The sequence below is a fragment of the Aegilops tauschii genome, chromosome 2, assembly GCF_002575655.3.
Source record: "Aegilops tauschii subsp. strangulata cultivar AL8/78 chromosome 2, Aet v6.0, whole genome shotgun sequence".
Classification (NCBI taxonomy): Eukaryota; Viridiplantae; Streptophyta; class Magnoliopsida; order Poales; family Poaceae; genus Aegilops; species Aegilops tauschii.
Genome location: NC_053036.3, coordinates 346,938,540 through 346,952,514, shown reverse-complemented (window position 1 = coordinate 346,952,514; position 13,975 = coordinate 346,938,540). Strand labels below are relative to the sequence as shown.

The following is a 13,975-nucleotide window of genomic DNA, read 5'->3' as shown; positions in this document are numbered from 1 at the left end:
TCAGCCTCTTTTACATTCTGGTCCAATTTGATGATTTGTACTGCAACCTTATCTTTCTTTACTCTAGTAACCCTGAGCTTTTTTCCTACTTGCAGCCCTCCCTACCAAACTCTTAAGTCCAGGAGATTGGGCTCATTGGAGGTTTTGAAATGCATGTTCTAAACCCTTTTTCTTTCTGCCCAAAACTGGAGTTTTGCAAAACTTGCACTATCTACCTTCTGTTTTTGCCAAACAAATCCTACCACCATCTCCTGCATCTAAAGAGACACTGATCTGGAGATTTTGGCCACTCCAAGAGTTATCTAAGTGCATATGGCATTCTGTCGAACACCTGGTGTGCACAGCCACTTTTGGCAAGCTCACTGGTTTGCATTGTGGACTTGAACTCCTGACCTATCCACCTTGTCCACTGAGTGTCTTGCTACCCCTACCTCCATCCTGTGCAGTGCCAGCTCCACCCTCGAGCTCTAGAGCGCGCTGGCATTTCGTCGAGCAGGTGCCGTGCGTGCTCTAGGCGCGCCCAGAGCGCATGTTTTGCACGCGCGTGCACTACGCCGACACGCCGCACTGCCGCACTCGACGCGACCCGACCCTGGCCCCCTCTGCATCGCTGAACCGCGCACTAGCCGCCCACTGCTCCACGGTATCTCTGACGCCCTGCTGCGCCGCTGGCCGCGCCCTTGGCGGCACGCCGGCATCGGCAGCGGATTCCGCCGCGGACGGCGCCGCCCAAACCACCAGCGCGCGCCAGCTGCCTCAGAGCACAGGCCGTGCTTATCCTCCCGCTCGTCGCAACGCGTTCGTCGCCGCCACGATGCCCTGCAACTACAGGAAAGTGGTCGCCGGCGATCTTATCTGCTGCCGCCGTGGAGCCAGTCTCGTCACGCTATAAAAAGGGAACCCCGAGCCCCTCCGAGCACTCACGCGACATCAGACCCTCCCCGTAGAGCTCCCCTAGCAGTAGATTGACCGGAGAGGACCGTCCTCCCCAACTCCGGCCAGCTCGGCCGCCGCCAAGCCCCGGCGCGATTCGTCGCAACCAGCCACCCTTTCGCCAATCCAATGCCACCAGTAGCTTCGTCTAGTCCATGCGGAGCTGCCCAACTACCCAAGCTCGATCGGAGACCACCGGAGCACAAAAGTCACTTCACCACCGTAGCTTTCCTCCGCCGCGGAGCTCGCCGCCGGCGATTCCTGCCACCTCCGTCGACCCATCAACCACGCAAAGGCCGCCTCGGTCTAGCCGTTCCATCCCCGCCCCTGGATGCCCGTGAGGCGCTGCCGTTCCTCGACGGCGATCGCCGGAGCCCCGCTCCCGTCGGGCAGAAGGGAGGAGAAGGAGGGAAGAAACGGTCAAACCTGACCAGTGGGCCCTCTGGACCCACTGTCAGCGACTCGCACGTCCGCCCTCTCTCTGTTTAAGTGAAGGCGCAAAACCCCGCGTACGTTTCTCTGCTGCGAAAGCGTATTTCCCTCGAAGCGTTTTCCTTTTTCTGGTTTTATTTAAAAACAGAGTTTGACCAAACTTTGACTGACTATAACTTTTAAAATAAAACTCCAAATGAGTTGATTCTTTTTCCTACCTCTCTCAAATTTCATCTAGTTTATTTTAAGATTTATTTCAAAAATATTTGAGACAGGTTTTGGTACTGTGTTTGAAATATTTGTATTTGTGTATTTTGCAAAATAGGATTTTTGGAGGAAAAGGAAAGCTTCCAATAAGTGCATCCTTTGCATACTCTTGAAGGCAAGCATTTCTGAACTCTGGCATAATATTTTTGTGGTGGTGTTTTGATACGATCACAACACCTTTGGACTTGGAGTATGTGATAGCTTTATGTATCGATATGGTCTCGTGTATGAGTACACTTTGGAGTTGTTTGTGGCCAGCAATGGATACACTAATGATTTGGATCATCCTAGTGAGCTTCTCTTGCACACCGGTAGGAAGCCGGGAAAGTCGTGGTCTTGGGTAGACACGAGCTTGTCCCTAATCCCTCGTCGAGACGAGTATGCCCGGCATAGCATGGTGAGGCTCGAGGAGTGGTGATTTATTTCACTAGTGGTAATATTGTTGGTGGATACTTGGACCACCTGAGTCGGTTGTAGACCGAGTCTTGATCAATAGCTTCCTTCTTTGTCGGTACCACCATTTGTCCCTGCAGGGGACAGGGTATGGTTCAGTAGGTTGTCAACCCCTTTCCAAAACACACACCGTACAGAGAGGCCGTGATGAGGGTCCCATGGCCATGGATTAAAGCCAGTCATCCGGTCCGGGGGCATGGGTGTTTCGGTTGTAGCCGAAGGGGATAGCTTCCCCAGTTTGCGCGCGATATAAATTTGTGATCCCATGCTACGTCGAGGTTGTAGCCTCCCCACTTAGAGTTTTGCTTGGCAGGTGTCGTGGGTGATTCCAGACACTGGTGAGTTAAGCTGGTGTGTGCAGGTCAGGTGTGTTTTCAATTAAAAGACCGTAGACGGAATTAGTCCCGAAGGACTAAGTAAACCCGTTACTGGTGGAAAATGGTACTCCCTCTGCAGAGGATACATCCTGTTGGATAGTCTTGTTCTTGAGTAAAGACCACAGTCTGAGTTGAATCTCTGTAACGGTATTCGGATGGAGAACGATTAATCTAGAACTCTGTAACGGTATTCGGATGGAGATACGGCTTGACTAAATTATCGGTTTTCGGATGGAGAAGCGACTGTACTAAATATTATTTATGATCGTGGTACGTATGGATTGTGATCTTTATTATTCCGGACTAACCTTTTATTTTATGTACATGATTGAGTATCCCTGGGATGGTCCTACCTCCTGGATGTTCGCTGTGATTATTTTCTTATAAGCCCTTTCTGTGGTGTCACTCAGACGCCCGACTGCGGCATTACTATTCTGCATTTTTCCGCTCGAGGAGTCGTTCAGACACTCGTTTGGCACCTGCATTACTATTCTGCATTTTTCCGCTCGAGGAGTCGTTCAGACACTCGTTTGGCACCTGTATTATTATCTGTATTTTCCGCTCGAGGAGTCGTTCAGACACTCGTTTGGCACCTGTATTATTATTCTGCATTTTCCGCTCGAGGAGTCTTTCAGACACTCGTTTGGCACCTGTATTATTATTCCGCATTTTTCCGCTCGAGGAGTCTTTCAGACACTCGTTTGGCACCAGTATTACTATTCTGCAGTTTCCGCTCGAGGCGTCATTCAGACCCTCGCTTGGCACCCAGTATTTTATTTTGGTATTCTTTTTAACCACATGTGTGCATCTTGGTCTTTCGTATATTTCGTGACAGACGTGTGATCACCTAATTAACCTGGAGCATGTTTGATATATTATACCCGTGTTCTAAATGTTTGCGAGTACATTCAAACGTACTCACTGGTTTGTCCCTGGCTATTGTCTTGGCCAGATTCTTTGCTTGGAGATAAGCATCGCGGTGACAACCTCGGAACCTACGCGTTGACGTTTGCAGCCTCGCGAAGATAGGAGTTATCCTGATCAGCTGTTCTTGTGGGAAATGGAGTCCCATAGACGCAGATGTACCCAATCGCTTCCGCCCGCTATCATTAGAAACCAAATGTTGTACTCCTAGGCCACAATGGTCTTGTACTAAATATTTTTGTACTTGCTTGGATTTTCTTGTATCAAGTTGGTGCCTCATCAGCTAACAGAAATCCTGGGGCTGGTGAGTACACAGGCCGTTTTTCTGGGAATTTATATCCCAAAAATCCGGTCGTGACACAGATCCACTAGAGCTATAAATATATGAAAGCTCAACAAGAGAAACTAAGTGGGTGTGCATCCAACTTGCTTGCTCACGAAGACCTAGGGCATTTTGAGGAAGCCCATCATTGGAATATACAAGCCAAGTTCTATAATGAAAAATTCCTACTAGTATATGAAAGTGACAACATAGGAGACTCTCTATCATGAAGATCACGGTGCTACTTTGAAGCACAAGTGTGGTAAAAGGATAGTAACATTGTCCCTTCTCTCTTTTTCTCTCTTTTTTTATTTGCGCCTTTTCTCTTTTTTTATGGCCTCTTTTTTTTATTTAGTCCGGAGTCTCATCCCGACTTGTGGGGGAATCATAGTATCCATCATCCTTTCCTCACTTGGGACAATGCTCTAATAATGATGATCATCACACTTTTATTTACTTACAACTCAACAACTACAACTCAATACTTAGAACAAAATATGACTCTATGTGAATGCCTCCGGCGGTGTACCGGGATATGCAATGAATCAAGAGTGACATGTATGAAAGAATTATGAACGGCGGCTTTGCCGCAAATACAATGTCAACTACATGAGCGTGCAAAGCAATATGACAATGATGGAGTGTGTCATAATAAACGGAATGGTGGTAAGTTGCATGGCAATATATCTCGGAATGGCTATGGAAATGCCATGATAGGTAGGTATGGTGGCTATTTTGAGGAAGATATGAGGAGGCTTATGTGTGATAGAGCATATCATATCACGGGGTTTGGATGCACCGGCGAAGTTTGCACCAACTCTCAAGGCGAGAAAGGGCAATGCACGGTACCGTAGAGGCTAGAAAACCGTGGAAGGTTGAGAGTGTGTATAATCCATGGACTCACATTAGTCATAAAGAACTCATATACTTATTGCAAAATTTTATTAGCCCTCAAAGAAAAGTACTACTACGCATGCCCCTAGAGGGATAGATTGGTAGGAAAAGACCATCGCTCCTCCCCGACCGCCACTCATAAGGAAAGCAATAAAAGAACACCTATGTGTCAAAATTGTCACACAACTTTTACCATACATGCATGCTACAGACTTGCCAACTTTAACACAAGTATTTCTCAATTTCACAATTACTCAACTAGCACACTCTAATATTACCACCTTTATATCTCAAAACACTTATCAAGTATCTAACTTCTCATGATATTCAATGAACTCAATATGGAAGATTAATTTCACAATTAAAGCAAATTACCATGCTGTTTAAGACTCTCAAAATAATATAAGTGAAGCATGAGAGATCAATAATTTCAATAAAATAGAACCACCACCGTGCTCTAAAAGATATAAGTGAAGCACTAGAGCAAAAACTATATAGCTCAAAAGATATAAGTGAAGCACATAGAGTATTCTAACAAATTCTGAATCATGTGTGTCTCTCTCAAAAGGTGTGTACAGCAAGGATGATTGTGGAAAACTAACAAACAAAGACTCAAATCATACAAGACGCTCCAAGCAAAATACATATCATGTGGTAAATAAAAATATAGCCCCAAGTAAAGTTACCGATGGATGAGGATGAAAGAGGGGATGCCTTCCGGGGCATCCCCAAGCTTTGGCTTTTTGGTGTCCTTGGATTTACCCTGGGGTGCCTTGGGCATCCCTGAGCTTAGGCTCTTGCCGCTCCTTGTTCCATAATCCATCAAATCTTTACCCAAAACTTGAAAACTTCACAACACAAAACTTAACAGAAAATCTCGTGAGCTCCGTTAGCGAAATAAAACAAAATACTACTTCAAAGTACTGTATTGAACTCATTCTTTATTTATATTGGTGTTAAACCTACTGTATTCCAACTTCTCTATGGTTTATAAGCTCTTTTACTAGCTATAGATTCATCAAAATAAGCAAACAACACACGAAAAACAGAATATGTCAAAAACAGAACAGTCTGTAGTAATCTGTAACTAACTCAAACTTCTGGAACTCTAAAAATTCTGCCAAAATAGGACGACCTAAATAATTTGTTTATTGATCTGCTGCAATTGGAATCAGTATTATATCACGTTCTGGTAAGTATTAACAATTGTTTTCGTGAACAGAAAGTTTCTGGAATTTTCAGCAAGATCAAATAACTATCATCCAAGAAGATCCTATAGGTTTAACTTGGCACAAACACTAACTAAAAAACAAAAACAAATCTAACCAGAGGCTAGATCAAAGATTTATTGAATAACAGCAAGTAAAAACATTGGGTTGTCTCCCAACAAGCGCTTTTCTTTAAAGCCTTTTAGCTAGGCATTGATAATTTTAATGATGCTCACATGAAAGACAAGAATTGAAGCGCAAAGAGAGCATCATAAAACACGTGATAAACACGTCTAAGTCTAACATACTTCCTATGCATAGGCATTTTATAAGCAAACAAATTATCATAGCAAGCAAAAATTAGCATATGCAAGGAAGAAGAAAGAGACGATAGCAATCTCAACATGACGAGAGGTAATTTAGTAAGATAAAAATTTCTACAACCATATTTTCCTCTCTCATAATAACTACATGTAGGATCATAAGGAAATTCAACAATATAGCTATCACATAACATATTCTCAACATGATCCACATGCATGCGAAGTTGACACTCTTCCAAAATAGTGGGATTATCATTAACTAAAGTCACGACCTCTCCAAACCCACTTTTATCAAAAAATTCATAAGATTGAATATTCTCCAAATGTGTGGGATCTAAAGTTAACACTCTTCCAAACCCACTTTCAGTATTATTGCAAACACTATTATCAATCTCATATTCATCATGGGGCTTAAATAAATTTCCAAGATCATAAGAAGAATCTCCCCAATCATGATCATTGCAACAAGTAGTGGACATAGCAAAACTAGCATCCCCAAGCTTAGGGTTTTGCATATTATTAGCACAATTGACATCAAGAGAATTTATAGTAAAATCATTGCAATCATGCTTTTTATTCAAGGAGCTATCGTGAATCTCTTCATAAAGTACTTCATCACAATTTTCAGATTCACAAATTTCATGCAAAACTTCATAAAGATAATCTAGTGCACAAAACTCACTAGCAATTGGTTCATCATAATTGGATCTCTTAAAAAGATTAGCAAGAGCATGAGGATCCATAGATCTTAGGTTCTCTGTTTAGCAATAAATACTCAACTATTCCAACCAAACGAGCAAACGAGCCAAGTAAGACATTAAGGCAAATGAAAAGACGAACAGAAGAAGGGCGAATAAAATGGCAAGGGTGAAGTGGGGGAGAGGAAAACGAGAGGCAAATGGCAAATAATGTAATGCGGGAGATAAGAGTTTGTGATGGGTACTTGGTATGTCTTGACTTGTGTAGACTCGACAACGGCGCCAAAAATGGCTTGTTGTTGGAAGTCAAATCTTGACTTGACTTGGCGCACACCTCCCCGGCAACGGCGCCAGAAATCCTTCTTGCTACCTCTTGAGCACTGCGTTGGTTTTCCCTTGAAGAGGAAAGGGTGATGCAGTAAAGTAGCGTAAGTATTTCCCTCAGTTTTTGTGAACCAAGGTACCAATCCAGTAGGAAGTCAAGCTCAAGTCCCTTGCACCTACACAAACAAAGAAGAACCTCGCAACCAACGCGATTAAGGGGTTGTCAATCCCTTCACGGTCACTTACGAGAGTGAGATCTGATAGAGATGATAAGATAATATTTTTGGTATTTTTATGATAAAGAGTAAAAGTAAAGAAAGCAAAGTAAACAGTAATGGAAATAACGGGAGATTAATATGATTGAAAATAGACCCGGGGGCCATAGGTTTCACTAGTGGCTTCTCTCAAGAGCATAAGTATTGCGGTGGGTGAACGAATTACTGTCGAGCAATTGATAGAATTGAGCATAGTTATGAGAATATCTAGGTATGATCATGTATATAGGCATCACGTCCGTGACAAGTAGACCGACTCCTGCAAACATCTAGTACTATTACTCCACACATTGACCGCTATCCAGCATTCATCTAGAGTATTAAGTTCATAAGAACGGAGTAACGCTTTAAGCAAGATGACATGATGTAGAGGGATAAACTCATGCAATTTGATATAAACCCCATCTTATTGTCCTCAATGGCAACAATACAATACGTGTCGTTTCCCCTACTGTCATTGGGATCAAGCACCGCAAGATTGAACCCAAAGCTAAGCACTTCTCCCATTGCAAGAAAGATCAATCTAGTAGGCCAAACCAAACTGATAGTTCGAAGAGACTTGCAAAGATAACCAATCATACATAAAAGAATTCAGAGAAGATTCAAATATTGTTCATAGATAATCTTGGTCATAAACACACAATTCATCGGATCTCGACAAACACACCGCAAAAGAAGATTACATCGAATAGATCTCCAAGAGAATCGAGGAGAAATTTGTATTGAGATCCAAAGAGAGAGAAGAAGCCATCTAGCTAATAAGTATGGACCCGAAGGTCTGAGGTAAACTACTCACACATCACCGGAGAGGCTATGGTGTTGATGTAGAAGCCCTCCATGATTGATGCCCCCTCCGGCAGGACGCCGGAAAAGGCCCCAAGATGGGATCTCATGGCTACAGAAGGTTGCGGCGGTGGAATTAGGTTCTTGTGGTGCTCCTTCATGGTTTGGGGGTACGTAGGTATATATAGGAGGAAGAAGTAGGTCGGTGGAGCCACGAGGGGCCCACAAGGGTGGAGGGCGCTTGGGGGGTAGGCGCGCCCCTGCCTCGTGGCCGCCTCGTTGGTTACTTGACGTCCACTCCAAGTCCTCTGGATCACATTTGTTCCAATAATCACGCTCCCGAAGGTTTCATTCCGTTTGGACTCCGTTTGATATCCTTTTTCTGCGAAACACTGAAATAGGCAAAAAAAACAGCAATTTGGGCTGGGCCTCCGGTTAATAGGTTAGTCCCAAAAATAATATAAAAGTGTATAAATAAGCCCATTAAACATCCAAAATAGAATATATAATAGCATGGAACAATCAAAAATTATAGATACGTTGGAGACGTATCAGTACATCCCTTGCTTTGCAAGAACAGGAGTAGAAGGAAATCTTGGGCTTTCCTTTGCCGATGACTCCTAGGATGTCATATTGACAACGCAACATGGGTTTACAATAACGGTTAGCGTAAAAATTGATAAAGATGGTCACTCCTATTTTAATGCGGACCTTTGGAGAAAAATGTCTAAGTGTTATGAACTGAAAGATGGCAATAAAATTCTAGTGCGTGCACCACAACCTGGTCTAATTAACATGGATGTTTACTTCCCCAATGTCATCAGCCGATCAAAGTCTGATCGAGGTTAGTGTCCTTTTGTCGTGGAATAGTCACGGCAGATGTCCTCGAGCTAGGACTTAGTCGTGGAGCCATCGCAGCTAGGAAGCTTGAAGGGGTTACGCGGGACAAGGAACACGAAGGTTTATACTGGTTCGGCCCCTTACGGTGAAGGTAAAAGCCTACGTCCAGTTTGAGGTGGTATTGATTAGGGTTACGATCACCAGGGAGCTAAACAGCTATGCCCGGCTCTCGATAAGATTGTTGTTGCCCTTAAACCGCTGCCGGGTCGTCCCTTTATATAGGGAGGCTGACGCCCAGCAGCCCTTAGAGTCCCGACCGGCTCATAAGAGTGTCCGGCTCGGACTCTAAACTATACTTGCCTTACACTACAAGTTCTACTATAATAATGATTGTAACTACGGGCCTTAAGCCATATCCGGGTCTCAGCTCATCTCTGGCCCATCGTCTTGAAACTTGGCTCCGGGCTTCTGGCAACGACCGTACGAGTAACCCGGCCCCTCCTGGCGGGTGACTCTAAGGTCTATATCCTCAACATTAGGCCCTAGATTGATTTGAGCCGACTCATGTCAATCTTCAACTCTTCTGACAGAAAAAATCTCCGGCTTACCATTCATGTGAAGGCCATAACCCGGAGTGACGTCATCCTCTGGACTCCGGAGAATCCGCCGTGACGTCATCCTCCATTAAGTCCGTTTTTTACTCCGCCAGATCCGCAACGGATCTTTGCTTTTACTGTCATTCCAAAAATCGAGGCGTCGTGGGGGGGAGATAACCACGCCGTGGTCTCCTTGAATCTCGCGCCCACTTATGACCTTGCCTTATAAATAGGCCGGCCCAACGGGCTCTTCTCACGCTCTCTTCTTCCTCCTCGCGCCGTCGCTCCTCTGCCCGAGCTCTGTCACTGCCGCCGCCGTCGCGCCCCTGGTCTTCATCAACTCGGCCGCTGCATCATCCTGACCCGGACCAAATAAACGGCAACGACTTCCGCTCTTCTCCAACTCCGGTGAGTCTCTTCTGCCCTGTCAGATAGATCTACCGTAGGGTTCGTCTGAGTTCTTCGCGTTCATCGCCATTGCCACAAGCCTCGGTAGTTCTCGTAGTCACTGCACTTGTTTGATCTTTAGCCTTGTATGTAACTAGTGCGATAGTTGTTTAGGCCTCATTTCAAGTGCCAGTAGATCTCTTTCCACTGTGTAGATGCTTCGTTCGAGCTCAAGAACATCCGCTCGTCTGTTTCTAGGTCTAGAAAATTTTCATTTTACCCGACCATTTTCATCCAAAAAAGTTACTGCCATATGTGAAACCTGTTTTACCACACTTAGTAAAAAATGCAACCATTGAATCTTGGCGACTTACAATTCCGGCTTAAAGAAAACACGCGCCGTAGAACTTTCCGGTTTAAAGAAAACCATGCTTTGTAGAATCCTCCGGCTTAACTGTGGTAAAGCCGTAAATAATCAATTTATTCTGAATGCCCCTGCGGCTTAAATAACCCACTGTACCTGAGTATATATCATTAGTCCCCTTCATAAGCCGCCATCTTAGTTTGAACTGTAGATCTCTGGCTTATAATTAACCCGGACATTTTTCCTTTTTGTCATAGACTGCCAACTGTCACCATGCCTCCTAAGGCTCCCATCACTTGCAACTGGATGAGGTCCAACGTCACCAACGAGACCCTAGCCAATTTTGTTAAGTTCGGATATCTCCCTAAGAAAGAAATCATGTCCTACCATGCCCCTGACCCGTCGGAAGAGAGACCACAGCCAAGGGACGGGGAGGTAGTGATCTTCGCAGATCATATGAGCCGGGGCTTCGCACCGCCCGGCTCAAAGTTTTTCAGGGACGTGCTCAACTTCTTTGACCTGCGGCCTCAAGATATAGGACCCAACTCCGTATCCAACATCTGCAATTTCCAAGTCTTTTGCGAAGTGTACCTTGGAGAAGAGCCGAGTCTGCTGCTCTTCAGAGAGCTGTTTTACTTAAACCGCCAAAATGAGTGCGCCAACGGGCCAAGTCTGGAGTTGGGTGGCATCTCCATCCAGCGATGTAGGGACTGTCTTTTCCCTTACGCAGAGACGCCGAGCCACCCCAAGGACTGGAATATGACTTGGTTCTACTGCCAAGATACGTCCCCGGCTGACGAGAACCCGCTGCCCGGCTTTCGCCCAACACGTCTAGAGCCGACTCACCCGCTGTCGGACAAACTGACTGCAGCGGAGCGCCAGCCTCTGCTTCCGACTATCAATAAAATCAAGGCCCTGCTAGGCAACGGACTGAACGGAATTGACCTGGTCTGGGTCTGGATCTCATGGCGGGTGATCCCATTGAGCCGCCGCCCCGGCTTAATGTGTGAGTACACCGGGCGAAAGGATGACCCTCAGAGGCACAGTCGCAATGATCTTCCAGAAGATGTTGCTGAAGAAGAAACCAAGGCTCTGTTAAACGAGAGTCTGGCAGACTGTGGAAGGACCGGGTTAGCCTCCTTCTGCAAGACCAATCCAGCCCCAGCGGTAAGCCGCTGACTTTAACCTTTCAACTTCTTCCACATATAACCTTGATCTGAACCGCTTTAAGAAGTCATTACTGTATTTCTCAGGCTGATGATAAGTTCTGGCGGGTCAAATATGACCATGAGGCGGCCAAGAAGGCCAGGAAGGCGAAGAAAGCCGCCAAGAAAGCCGCCCCTCGTAAAAAAGGAAGCTGACCTACTGCTTCGGAGCTGATGCAACTAAGCGACAGCTCCGAGTCAGAGGTAACCCCTAAGCCTTTAAATTCTTGCTGTACTTGTTGTTTGTTGTTGTCCGCCTTATCAACACTTGCTCATTGACAGGATGACACCGGCGCCAGTAACCCGGTGGTTGAAGAGGTAATGTCACTTTCCTTCGACTCGGAGCCCTTGCCACAGCTGAAAGTCCGAAGGGTAACCCGGAAAGTAAGCTTTTCACATCCTTTAGCTCATCAAGACCCTCAATTTCTTTTGAAGCGACAGGTTCACGAAAGCCGGCGTCACACCCGGACCAACAAGGACACCGATCTCTCCGCCGGGTTACCCGACGCAACAAGGAAGCGTCGCACTGAGGTTTTTTCTCACTTGTACCCTTTTCATCTGTTGGCGGGTGTTATCCGTCAGCCACTCAACTCTTCTGACTCCAATTATCAGGAGACCTCCCCCTCTTCGGGTGACTCCATGCAGTCAAATCTGCCGGCCTTCAAGACTGCGCCCGGGTAACAACAATCATCTTACATTATCTTTGTCTGTACTTACTCTTTGTGTGCCTAACACTTCTGTCTTTTCAGTGCCCAGGCAAAGCTCACCAAAAGAGCAAAGAAGACCAGGTCAGCCGGAGTGCCGGACTTACCTGAACCGGAGGTGACGGCTCAAGAGCCGCCAGCTGCCTCCGCCCTCGAAGCCACCACTCCAATGGACACGGCACCTGAGGCCTCTGCCCCGACTACCAATGCAACGACCGAAGCTGCGGTTAACCCGGAGGCCTCCGGCTCAGCTCCACCAGCAGACGACCCGGACGTGGTAATCACCCGGACGGAGTTCGTTGAGCCGGGAAGACCGACCGTGTTGGCCAAATGCTCCACGAAGGGGGAGTTGCTGCAGCCCCACCGGGTGAACCTGGACCTCTCCGGCTACACCGACTTAAGCATTGGAGAGCTCGTCTCTGGCTACATCAGCCAAGTACACAAGAGCCGGGACGCCGAGGTCGCCATGGTCAACCAGATCCAACAAAAATCTAAGGTATCCTTCTGCTGTCTTCTTACTTACTGCATAGTTACCTTTGCCATGCTAGCCCCCAAGTCGACGACTTATGCTTGAATATGTTGTAGACTTAGGTTCCGGCTTACTCAACTGAGCCGGCAGTATGTAGATAGATACGTTCAATATGCATTAGCCCCCAAGTGCCAAGTGTCTTTGCTTGGAAAACGCTTGGGACTTGTTGAATGATTGTTAATAACCCGGAAATATATGCAGGCTGTTGGCAAGAAACTAGAGGCGGACCTTGCGGATCTCAAGAGCCGGCTGAAGATGCAGGAGATGGAGACCCGGAAGGCAAACGCCAAGTTTGTATCCAGCATCGCCACTCAAGAAAAATTGAAGACCGAGTTTGATGCTGAGAGAAAAGCCTGGGTCGAAGAGAAGGCCGCACTGGTGACCCGGGCGAAACAGGCGGAGAAGGCTCTCGCTGAGAAGACCGCCAAGCTCTCCGGCCTAAAGCGCCAGGTTTCCCAAATGGTGGCCGCTATCTTCGGTAAGTCGCCTCACCGGCTTTCATCAAGTTTATATATGTCATGAGTCATCCTTGTCACTGGCTTATCTGATTCTGTTAAACAGGTCCCAGGAGTGCCAACCTCAACCAGAGCGTGGTCACCAAGTTAAAGGCCGTGTACACCCTGGTGGAACAGCTCTACACCGGGTCACAGCGTGCCTTAGCTGTGGTGGCCCTATCCAACGAGGTGTCAACTCATCTGGCCGAAGTCCTGCGCCGGCTCGCCGTTCTGCCTCAGCGGATCCAAGAACTGCGACGGGCCTCCGCGAGAGCCGGAGCAATCGCCGCGCTGAGCCGGGCCAAGGCATTCCTGCCGGAGCTAGACCCGGCAGACATCACCCTGGGTTATCCAAGCCTGAAGGAAGACGGCTCAGCTTTCGACCAGAAGGACTTCGCGGCGTGTGTGAAGGTTGTACGCCCGGTGGCCACCCTCATCGGGAACAACACCGATCTGACCAAGTACCAGCCGGGTTATGATGCGGGGAATCAGAGGATTCCAACCCCTCGCTATGAAGCCCTCAACCTGATCCCGCCGGCTCGTCAGCACACCTTCGCCCCGGAGATTGACCCGGCCGGGTTAATTGACGAAGAAGCCCAATTCGAAGCTCTCAGCGGCATCGACTGGAAGTCATCAACCTTCG

The 13,975-nt window shown here is 46.7% G+C and overlaps 1 long non-coding RNA gene across 1 annotated transcript; it reads left to right on the top strand.

Moving 5' to 3' along the window:
* The first annotated feature begins 11,885 nt into the window (after window positions 1-11,885).
* Window positions 11,886-12,489, top strand: LOC141042020 (uncharacterized). Its single transcript, XR_012203825.1, has 4 exons — window positions 11,886-11,923; window positions 12,047-12,136; window positions 12,218-12,282; window positions 12,355-12,489. It is a non-coding gene; the product is annotated as an uncharacterized lncRNA (long non-coding RNA).
* Window positions 12,490-13,975: the final 1,486 nt, after the last annotated feature.